We start from the raw sequence: 10,570 nt of genomic DNA, 5'->3' as shown, positions 1-10,570 counted from the left end.
AGTGCCTCAAACTGGTGCCTGGAAGTTTTGCAGGAGGTTTAGAATTCCCCGTACCTGCTCAGGTGCCAGATAGTCTGCATTTAAACTCCCGTAACATTCCAGGAAACCTCAGAAGTAAGTTCATATATTACATCCCATGTTTTGGGCATCGTTCCAGGGGTTCAATGACAAAGAAAGCACTATACTTACACAGTGAAGCAGCAAGACAAGACTACTACTACTTCTTTTAATGGCCCCAATTATTCCCACCATCTACTGAAGTCAGCCGGGGAACGTTTTTGGCCCAAGTCTTTCAAAATCCGGCTGTTCAGGCCTGACGTTTGACTGAACGTGACAGGAATTTGGAATTTGGCCAGGTGATAACTTCCCTATTCTTCACAAAGGACACCATGGGATATTTAATATCCATGTCAACTAATGCTAGCAGATGGGACACCTCGCTCAACGTAAATCCGATGGAGGATGCACACATTGATGAATCATCAACCTCGTGAAACATCAGGATGACAGTTCATCAATGGGCCAGGATTGAAACCTGGCTAGACAGCTCAGACACAAGTGTGCACATACCTGTCGGATATCCTGCCAGCACAAGCGTCATGAGAAGACTACTGTCATGAAGAGAGAACATCAAATTCAAATTTGGCAAACACCATGTACACTCCATCATGGTGCACCCACCTCGAGCTTATGACACACTATGCTCAAGTATGTTTTTTGTTGTTGTCCAAACATACAAGTTAAAAAACACCGTTTCAGTGCCACCCATAAAACTGGAAAAACTTTGTACTTCCAAAAGTTTATCATGATCTTCGTGCGACCAATCTTGTGCAAAAAGTAAACAGCCTGGTACGCTTAGATTGAACACCTGTTCAAACAACTTTATATGCCAGTTGCAGTGTTTAGGCTCCTAATTATATAAGATTGGAAGCTGTCAAACCTGATTTAGTAAAAGGAAACAATAACCTCCTGATGAACTGACTTCATTTTAGTGGTAAAGCTTGATGGAATTATCAAAGAAACATCCGTTCTTTCTCAAATAGATATCACTTTCTGTGTTTACGCAATTCCCACGGTGCCCCTTCACTTTCAGCATCACTCCTGGCTTCAATGATAATGAACAAATGTCTAAACACATATACACGCATGTTATCGTCACACCAAATCTTCGTTTTCATTCATTCATTATCCCCCGCCCCTCCGACAAGGTCGGACACAGGGGACATGAAAATGATCTCCGTCCGACCGACCGATCATCTGTCCATGTACTTTTGTGTACACGATATTTCAAAAACCGTTGAACGTTTCGCTTTTATATTGCAGATATCTATTCCTCATGACAACATCTACAGTAAGCCTGGTGTTGGCTTACCAGTTAAGGTGGCTGGCTTAAGATCTTAGGGACTTCAGTTCAAGCCCCTATCGTGACATTGAAATAACACCAGGTGGGTGACTCAGCCTGCCATCCTTCTGAGATTGGCAAAATGAGTACCAGCTTACTGGTAACAGGAGGCATTGCATTAGTGGCATGCACCTCCAGAAGATGATGCAGCCAAGCAAGTAACGGCTGCATATGAAACAACAACAACAACATGACATTATCTCAACCTGCTTCGATCAGGCTGTGATTGGCTGAATTATGTTGCCATGGCAACAATCTCCGTAACTTGGCTTGTGTACATGATATTTTAAAAAACGTTCAATACTTAGCTTTCATATTACACAGATCGATTCCTCATGTCACCCAAAAGGTGGAGGAACTCGCTCCTTGTTTTTTCTTTCATATTGTTATGGGTTCGGCCGGTGCGTGGTCGCAAGGGGAAGTTGTCGGATCCACTTCCAGGCCGATGACCCTGAAGCTCACCAGCTGCAGATAACACCGCGGCATAACGGGTTGCTAAGCAACCACAGACATAATCTGAGATGCTTAATTTAGGTAGGGTCCAGCATCCAAATCCCACTTTACCTTTCTGGCAAATTAATCACCCAAGAAAAGGACTATGAAAATGGCCAAGCGTTATACCATAATTGGAACATTGGCTAATGTCTAACCATAACGAAACGGCAGGGTGGAACATGTCACGATTACGCTCTATGGTCTAACCAATGGAAATAGATGATCAGGCAGTTTGGAAAGCAGTTTATGAGGATTAGAAAAGGCACGCGTTTACAAAGGCAAACAGTGTCACAAAAGAAAGCCCTTACCTCGAGCACATAAGCCCACTTTGTCAGTCAACTTAAATATCACAATTCCTCTACACACACAGATGCCTCAATCATTCCAGGGGAAATAAGATAAGAATGATAGACTGAGAAAAAGAGTAGGTCAAGGCATATGGTCGGCCTTTCACTCACCTGACGCAAGTCAGGGGCTCACGTTGGTCCCAACGTAAGAAAGGGGAGGGGGAGAAAGAAGAGGAGGGTAGAGGATGTAGTGCACGGTGTAGGGAGAGGTGCAGGTGAATGCCTGTCGTGCTTTAGAGGAAAGCGTGAGATGCAGTCGGGAATCCAGCCATGACAAGGATGAGGGCTTATTGTTGAGAGCTCGTGTGTTCAAAGTGAATGGATTCGATGTAGGGAAGCAAGCGAGAGAAAGTGTAAGTCAGTGTGTGCGCTGGAACATCCAGAGAAACTGCATTACTTGGTCCGATTCTCAGCTCTCCGTTTCACCATGTTTACCAGCCTGCTCAGCCTCGTAGGTTCGGTCTTGGCTCATCAATTACCCAGACATGCAAGCTCTCAGCCCATGAATCCATCGACTTGTATGGACCCTGGGAGAAGCGTGATTTAGGGACTGATTAGCATCTAGCTGTACCCTCGAGCACAGCTTAAGCTTTGTGGATGGTCGTCTCCTTATTGGGCCATCTTCTATCTAAATGATGCTCATTGGATGAGCCCAGCTCCTGCCGTTGATGACCAAGGCGAGGTATTGGTAGTCGACGTCGTCGCTGAAGGCATGCCCATCTGATGGCGCATTGGTCTACGCGATCTCATGATGTTACTGGTTGATTGGATTTGCAGTTTGGAAGCATGCCTACATGGCTAATGCATTGCCTCCTGTAAGATGAAGCAGGAATTTGTAATTTCTTCATGGTGCCAGCGATAGCTTAATACCAACTAATGCTAGCAAACAGAACTCACAGTTTAACATCCATGTGAGAGACAGCACTCACATTGATGAATCACCCTCACTGTGAAACACCAGGGTGATAGTTCATAGCTGGGTCAGGATTTGAACCCAGGCTAGACAGCTTAGAGAGAGTGTGCATACCTTCAACCCATCCTGCCAGCCCTATTTTAATTAAGATACACTGATACAATTTGGTGCATGGAGAAGGCACAGCCAAATTGGCAATTATTTTGGTTTGACAATATCATCTGATCTGATTTGTTATTTGAGACTCACACTTATGGAGCACTAGGGCGGTAGCTCCACCCTTCGGGTGGGAGTGCCCTTCTCGGCCCACTCTCAGTGGGCAATGTGGTGCGGCACAAATAATCCAAATAATAAGACCTATGAGAAATCTGGCAAAATCCCCAAATCTCGATTTTTAAGCATTTTGAAAAATATTTTGCTGAAAACCGAAATGGGGACCCCTTGAGTAGACCTTGAAAATTTGGGGTCAATCATGCCAAGGGTCGCAGTGTAGTTACCATACATACAGACACTGCTCTGTTTTAGATATTAGATGGTGGTCGTAAAAACAGGATAGTCTTCATGAAGAACCATGGTGGGAGAGGAAGAGATATTGTGTACCAGGATACCAGGATTGCGACCGTATATAGTACTTAGGTACAAAAAATAAAAGAAGGTATTGCTAATTGAGGTATCAGTTCCGAGCGATTTTGGCCCAAACAATGCAGAAATCAAGAAAACGAACAAATTAGAAAAATCTCAAAAATGAGGTCAAGTGATGCTGAGAGCTGAAGCACACCAACATTGTACCAGTGATTATAATTGGAGCAATGGGAATGGTAAAGAAGAACCTCACGGAGATCTTAAAAACCATCCCTGGGAATATTACTACAAACGAACTACAGTTGGAAGCTGTTCGATGACGATCCTGAAAAGAATCCTCGGAACAAAACATTGAAAACAAGAAAACTTCACAATTTGCTCCATGAATTGTGATCCCTTACTGAAACGGAGGTGGATACTTCAACGCCTGGGAGGGCTCCGTTCCACCTTCGGAAACCCACATATGGAGATAACAACCAACGACACACACACACACACACACACACACACACACACACACACACACACACACACACACACACACACACACACACACACACACACACACACACACACACACACACACACACACACACACACACACACACACACACACACACACCTTCCATTTTTTCCCCGTTATTTTCTCCTACCGTACTCTCATTTTCTGCTCCCCCCCCCCCGACTTATCTTCTTGCTTTTACCTTATAATAACTGATTGGGCCTTTAACTCACTACTCCACAATGCAACACCCTTTCTGACACCATATCAGACGGTTCTCTTTGTACTATCCAATTTCAGCGAGATTTGAAGCGGATCGGATAACGCAGCCCAGGCGAGGATGTTACTTGTTAATAATTATCATTCCACTTTTGCAATGATGTTGTATTCATCCTCCTCCCTGTCTTCTATAGGAACGGGAAGGAAGTCTTACCAAGAAAGTCTGATTAAAAGAACGTTGAATGCCGTGTTCAAACCATCGAGTGGATAAACCAGCGATGCTCGGCCATTGACTCGACTTCAGCATGGTCTGGATTTGAACCTGCAATCGGCAACTTAAAACACAGAAGCCGGTATCACAAGGGTACCATATAACGGGATGAAAGACACCAGGGTGGCTTTTTGTGAGCTTCACCTGCGGGTCCATGAACCGTTTTTGTTCCGCACGCATATGGTTTGAACTTGTGACCGTGTTTTCACAAAGGTCCACACCCAGAAAATCAAACTCACATCAAAGCATCCTTGAGTTACTGTTCCATTGAGTGCGTCCAGGCGAGCAGGTGCGGTGTCGGCTTTTCAATTACAAACCGTCCTGCCTGGGCAGGTCTCTGGAGCTCACCTCTGGTGTTGCGCGGGTACGCACAGAATTCTGGACGTCTGCGGACATTTCTCCCCCTCTTCCTTCGTCGGGTGGAAGAAAAAAAAAAGCAAAATGCAGATTCCCTTGAGGACCTGCACAACAACACATCGATGTCTGCTCACATTAAATGTCAAGTGATAAATTAATTTAATCCTGCGAGTGACCTCCAATTATTCCCTCGCCCACCGAAGGTGGACGGAGGTGTTGTTTTAATCCAATGTTTGTCCGTTGGGTGGTCGCTAGACTACCATTATTCTCAAGTTTTCCGTCTGTCTGTTTGTATGTAATGGACAGCTCTGGAAGCCAGAGGAGTCAACCGATTTTGATGAAACTTGACTGGTAGGTTCATACCTGGATCTAGTTGTATGCCTTTGAGCACCGTTGCTATGTACGCCACCGTTGCCTTGCAACGGGACTTTGAAATTTTTGAAAAATCCGAAATATTTATATATTTTTTTTTTCGAAAATCAAAAATCGGCTTCTGCGCTTTTATGCGCACTGTAATCAAACTCTTTGCCAAAAAATTTCAGCCCGATCCGTCAAAAACTGTATTACTAGTATGCAATTACATAGCGACCACCCATGTCGCCTCCCGGCTTGTCTGTCTGTTTGTTTGTCTGTGAGCAGGATGTCTCAAAAAGTTATGGAAGGATTTGAATGAAACTTGGTGGACAGGTTGGATGTGTGATGAGGATAATTGATTCAATTTGGGTGAACATTCCAATCCAGATCCAGCCTATCAGTGGATACAAAAAGTAAACTGTTCGACCTGAGAGAGGTATGTGCTCTACCGAGTGCCATTCTATGTTCTATTTAATAAATGTGTTTAACACTGTGAGCTGTCGCTAGAAAACGAATGGTCTTTGAGAACATTTTAAATATTCATATGAAAATAGTTTTTTTTTTTGCTAATATTAATTTCTCAAAATTAATCTCACAGACTTCGATTTAGGTTGACTGTACTGTACCACCTACTACTACTACAACTACTGATCCACTACATTAATGGCCCCAATTATTCACGCCTTCTTGTGGGGTCAACCAGGGACCTTTATTGTCTGCCTTTCATGAACCAGCTGACCAAACTGATGTTCGAATGAAGGCAGCAGGAATTTGTAATGCAGTTTATCTTCAGGGTCCCGGTGATAAGTCACGAACCCTTCGCCAAGGACCCCGAGGGATCTTTAAGGTCCACCAACTCATGATGTGATGGAAGACGAGACATTCAGTTTGACGTCCATTCAAGGAATGTCACAAACATTGTTGGATCGCCCTGTCTGCAAAACACCAGGATGACAACTTTGATTATGTTTACCAATTCAGATAGAGATTAAGCCTGATGTCCCATCTGCCAGGATAAGATGGTGGACATTTAAAAGATCCCACAATGCCTTTTTTTTTAAAAGAGTATGTGAGTAAGGGAGTTATCTCTAGACCTTGAACAAATTATACAAATTCCGACCACCTACAGTTGAATGTTGGCCTGGCCAGCCGGTCTGTAAAGACTGATCAGTAAGTCTATGGCCTTCGTAGAACAAAAAAACGAAACGAAAGAGAGTAAAATGGTGATTGTTGAGGAAATTGATTGTTGGAAAATGGCGCGAGGTGGACTGATCCGATTTTGATCCGATATCGCTTCCATTTTTACACTTTCTGCTGAAAAGTGAATTATTACCCCCCCATTGGATATAGTCCGAAACGGGGGCTTCTGGATTGGGTCTCGTCTGTACGTGCGTGCGTCCGTCCACAGCCATATCTTGGCGATGTGTGAACCGATTTTGTTCAAACTCGACACAAAGACAACACATGAAGGTGTACATAAGGACGTTGTTTTGTTTCGCGATTTCATAAAAAATGGCCGACTGGCGGCCATTTTAGTTGTACAACCCCGGCGTCGAGCACGTCCTCAAACATTTCTCGGACATGCATTTACCGATCTTGTTCAAACTTGGCACACAGATAAGGAATGATGGCTTACATATGAATCTCATTTTCTTTTTTTAGATCAGATCCAAGATGGCCGACTGTGGCCATTTTGTTACCTGAAATGTGCTCCCCACCATTTCTCAGACATGCATGGTCCGATTTTGTTCAAACTTGGCACAAGCATAGTACATGATGGCATACACGTGCACCTAACTTTATACTTTATTTTGCGATCTGATCAAAGATGACCGACTGGCAGATGGCCGACCGTCCTTCATCTTACCCCCCCCCCCCCCCCCGGTAACTTGAAATCGCGTGAAATCGATTTGATCCGATCCCATACGATTTCAGATTACCCCACTCAAAACATTTATTTATGTATGTATATTTACAAGAAATAGTGATTTAATTGATATTGAAAACTAATTCTGGAAAAACCATTGACCACGTGACAGCCTTTAAAGAGTTTGCAATGAATTTTGATTTTATTTTAATATTGTTATTAATTTAAATCAGTATTTCTCATACAGTTATAGTTTTTGCCATATTTTTATGAAATCCTTCTTCGATATAGTTGATACAAATAGACATACTAGTATATCTTTTGAACCAACTCAGACTATATTTACAATTATGGTAACGACGCAATAAAATCAATGTATAAGAAAGGCAATGAAAACAGCTTCCACATGACCACTTATGGAAGGTGGGGACATCTGAAGCCACAAAAGTCAGGTCACCACACAACTCCTTGCCCAGATATCTATTTTTCCTTCGCAAATTGGACTCCTCTATACACCCAAAACTGTTAGGGTTAGGGCTAGGGTTAGGGTTAGTCATGCACTTTGAACAAGTGTATGAGTGGTTTTAATACAATTAACATTTTTGTTACATTTTTTATGTTTCCAAACTTTGAGACGAGCTTTCAATCTCGTATGTTTTACGTGTTTTTTTCAATAAACGTATCATGAGTTGTGCGCATAAGAATTTATCATTTCAGCTAAATCAGGGAGGGGGGTAATGTCAAAGTGCGGGGGTAATATGAAATCGGGTTCAGGCTACCCCCGGGGGCAACTTGAAATCGATTTCACATTACCGGGAGGTAACTTGAAAGGGGGGTAAGCTTGAAGTGTTTACACCGGTATCGAACACGTCCTCAACCATTTCTCGGCCATGCATTTACCGATGTTGTTCTCATCTTTTTTTCATGGAGATTAAAAAAAAAAATCTGATTACTCTTTTTAATTTCACCCCAATAACCTTGAAGCGCAGTTTACAAAAATTGATCAGACAGAATTTTTCAACTGAATGATAATTTTCTCTTGTCTCCAGTTGGACAATTTATTTGATGCATAAATAAATATTATTAAACGTTATACTGTTTGTGGGTAATTGAGAAAGTCTCCCCCATAATTATATGAACATTGAGTCCCTTCTGTGCGAAATTTGTAATAAAGTTTCCGCAGGCGAAGAACGGCTATCTCAGCTTGTTCAAAATGAAACATATAAATGTGAACTGGATTACTGTTATGATTCGCTTAACTATCTATAACCAGCTGAGAGGTTAACCTGACCCAACAACCCGAGCATAAACAGCTTAGTTTGTCCTAACAGCAACTTCACGGTTGATTTATTCCTGACTTACTTACTTGGGTTTATTTGGGTGTAGAGACGTGAAGCGTTACTTATTTTCCCCTCGTTACCATTAGTCCTTTAATGTTGTATTTTCCTCTTGGCGAGTTTAATAATTGGATCTTCTTGGAGACCTCGCTCCATTTTCGCGGGAAACCGCTGAAGTGGGCGGTGCGTCAGAACAGCTCTTAGCCAATCACATTCGTCGAGCGAATCGCCAGACTCCTCCCTCATTGTTGGTGAAATCATTCTCGACTCACCCACTCACCCTCTCACCATCTCACCCACTCACCCACTCACCCTCTCACCCTCTCACCCTCTCACCATTTCACCCACTCACCCTCTCACCATTTCACTCACTCACCCACTCACTCACCCTCTCACCCACTCACCCACTCACTCACCCACTCACTCACCCACTCACCCTCTCACCATTTCACTCACTCACCCACTCACTCACCCTCTCACCCACTCACCCTCTCACCCACTCACCCTCCCCAGCACGAACCGCTCTCACCGCCGCCGTGCACTTTGGAGTTGATTGTTCTTGCCTTGCACACTCATAACCTGAAGCCCGTGGATATATACCTGAAGCTTTATAAAGACCCCTGGCAAATTTGCTTTGACAAAGTCAGCCTATACACCGCCCAACGAGGATATGAGAATTTTATTTAATTTTTTGAAATGATTCTTCACCATCGAGAGACGGGGCCAAAAATGATATATAGCATGATGTTTCTAAATGAGTTGGTTTGGGGACAAGAACAAGCCGATTCGATTTGGGTTCAGATCCGGATCCAGATGCGGCCAACCACAGTAGGATAGAACATGTAAACTGTTCAGCTTTGCTCTCTACTCTACTGAGTGGAGTGTTAGTTGTAGTTATAAAGTACCAGTCGCTTTGCTGACAGATTTAATCCAAAGACAACATGTTGCACGTCACAAACATTCTCCTCTATCATTATTTGTATGCAGCTATGGCTGCTTGGCTGCACCATTTACTGAGGGTGCAGCTGTGCACATGTTAGCAGCACACTGGTATTCATTTTGCGAAGCACAGAGGGATGACAGGTTCCAATAAACCCGACCTGGTGTTGATTCAATCGCTTGACAGCATCTTAAGCCAACCACCTTAACTGTTAAGCCAACACCAGGCCTTGCTATATTCATAACTAGCAAATACAACTTGTTGCTTTGCTGATGTGAGGACAGAGAAAGAGAGGTGAAAGAGGGAGGGGTGGGAAGAGAGGTGAAAGAGGGAGGGGTGGGAAGAGAGGTGAAAGAGGGAGGGGTGGGAAGAGAGGTGAAAGAGGGAGGGGTGGGAAGAGAGGTGAAAGAGGGAGGGGTGGGAAGAGAGGTGAAAGAGGGAGGGGTGGGAAGAGAGGTGAAAGAGGGAGGGGTGGGAAGAGAGGTGAAAGAGGGAGGGGTGGGAAGAGAGGTGAAAGAGGCAGGGGTGGGAAGAGAGATGAAAGAGGGAGGGGTGGGACGAGAGGTGAAGGAGGGAGGGGTGGGAAGAGAAGTGAAAGAGGGAGGGGTGGGAAGAGAGGTGAAAGAGGGAGGGATGGGAAGAGAGGTGAAAGAGGGAGGGTGGGAAGAGAGGAGACAGAGGGAGGGTGGGAAGAGATGTGAGAGAGGGAGGGGGGGGAAGAGAGGTGAGAGAGGGAGGGGTGAGAAGAGAGGTGAGAGAGGGAGGGGTGGGAAGAGAGGTGAGAGAGGAGGGTTGAGAAGAGGGGTGAGAAGAGAGGTGAGAGAGGGAGGGGTGGGAAGAGAGGTGAGAGAGGGAGGGGTGGGAAGAGAGATGAGAGAGGGAGGGGAGGTGAGAGAGGGAGGGGTGGGAAGACAGGGAGGGGTGGGAAGAGAGGGAGGGGTGGGAAGAGGGGGAGGGGTGGGAAGAGGGGGAGGGGTGGGAAGA

This window comes from Eptatretus burgeri, chromosome 5 (assembly GCF_056783735.1).
Source record: "Eptatretus burgeri isolate ZD-2024b chromosome 5, Ebu_testis_v1, whole genome shotgun sequence".
NCBI classification, from domain to species: Eukaryota; Metazoa; Chordata; class Myxini; order Myxiniformes; family Myxinidae; genus Eptatretus; species Eptatretus burgeri.
This window is presented reverse-complemented; position numbering follows the sequence as displayed.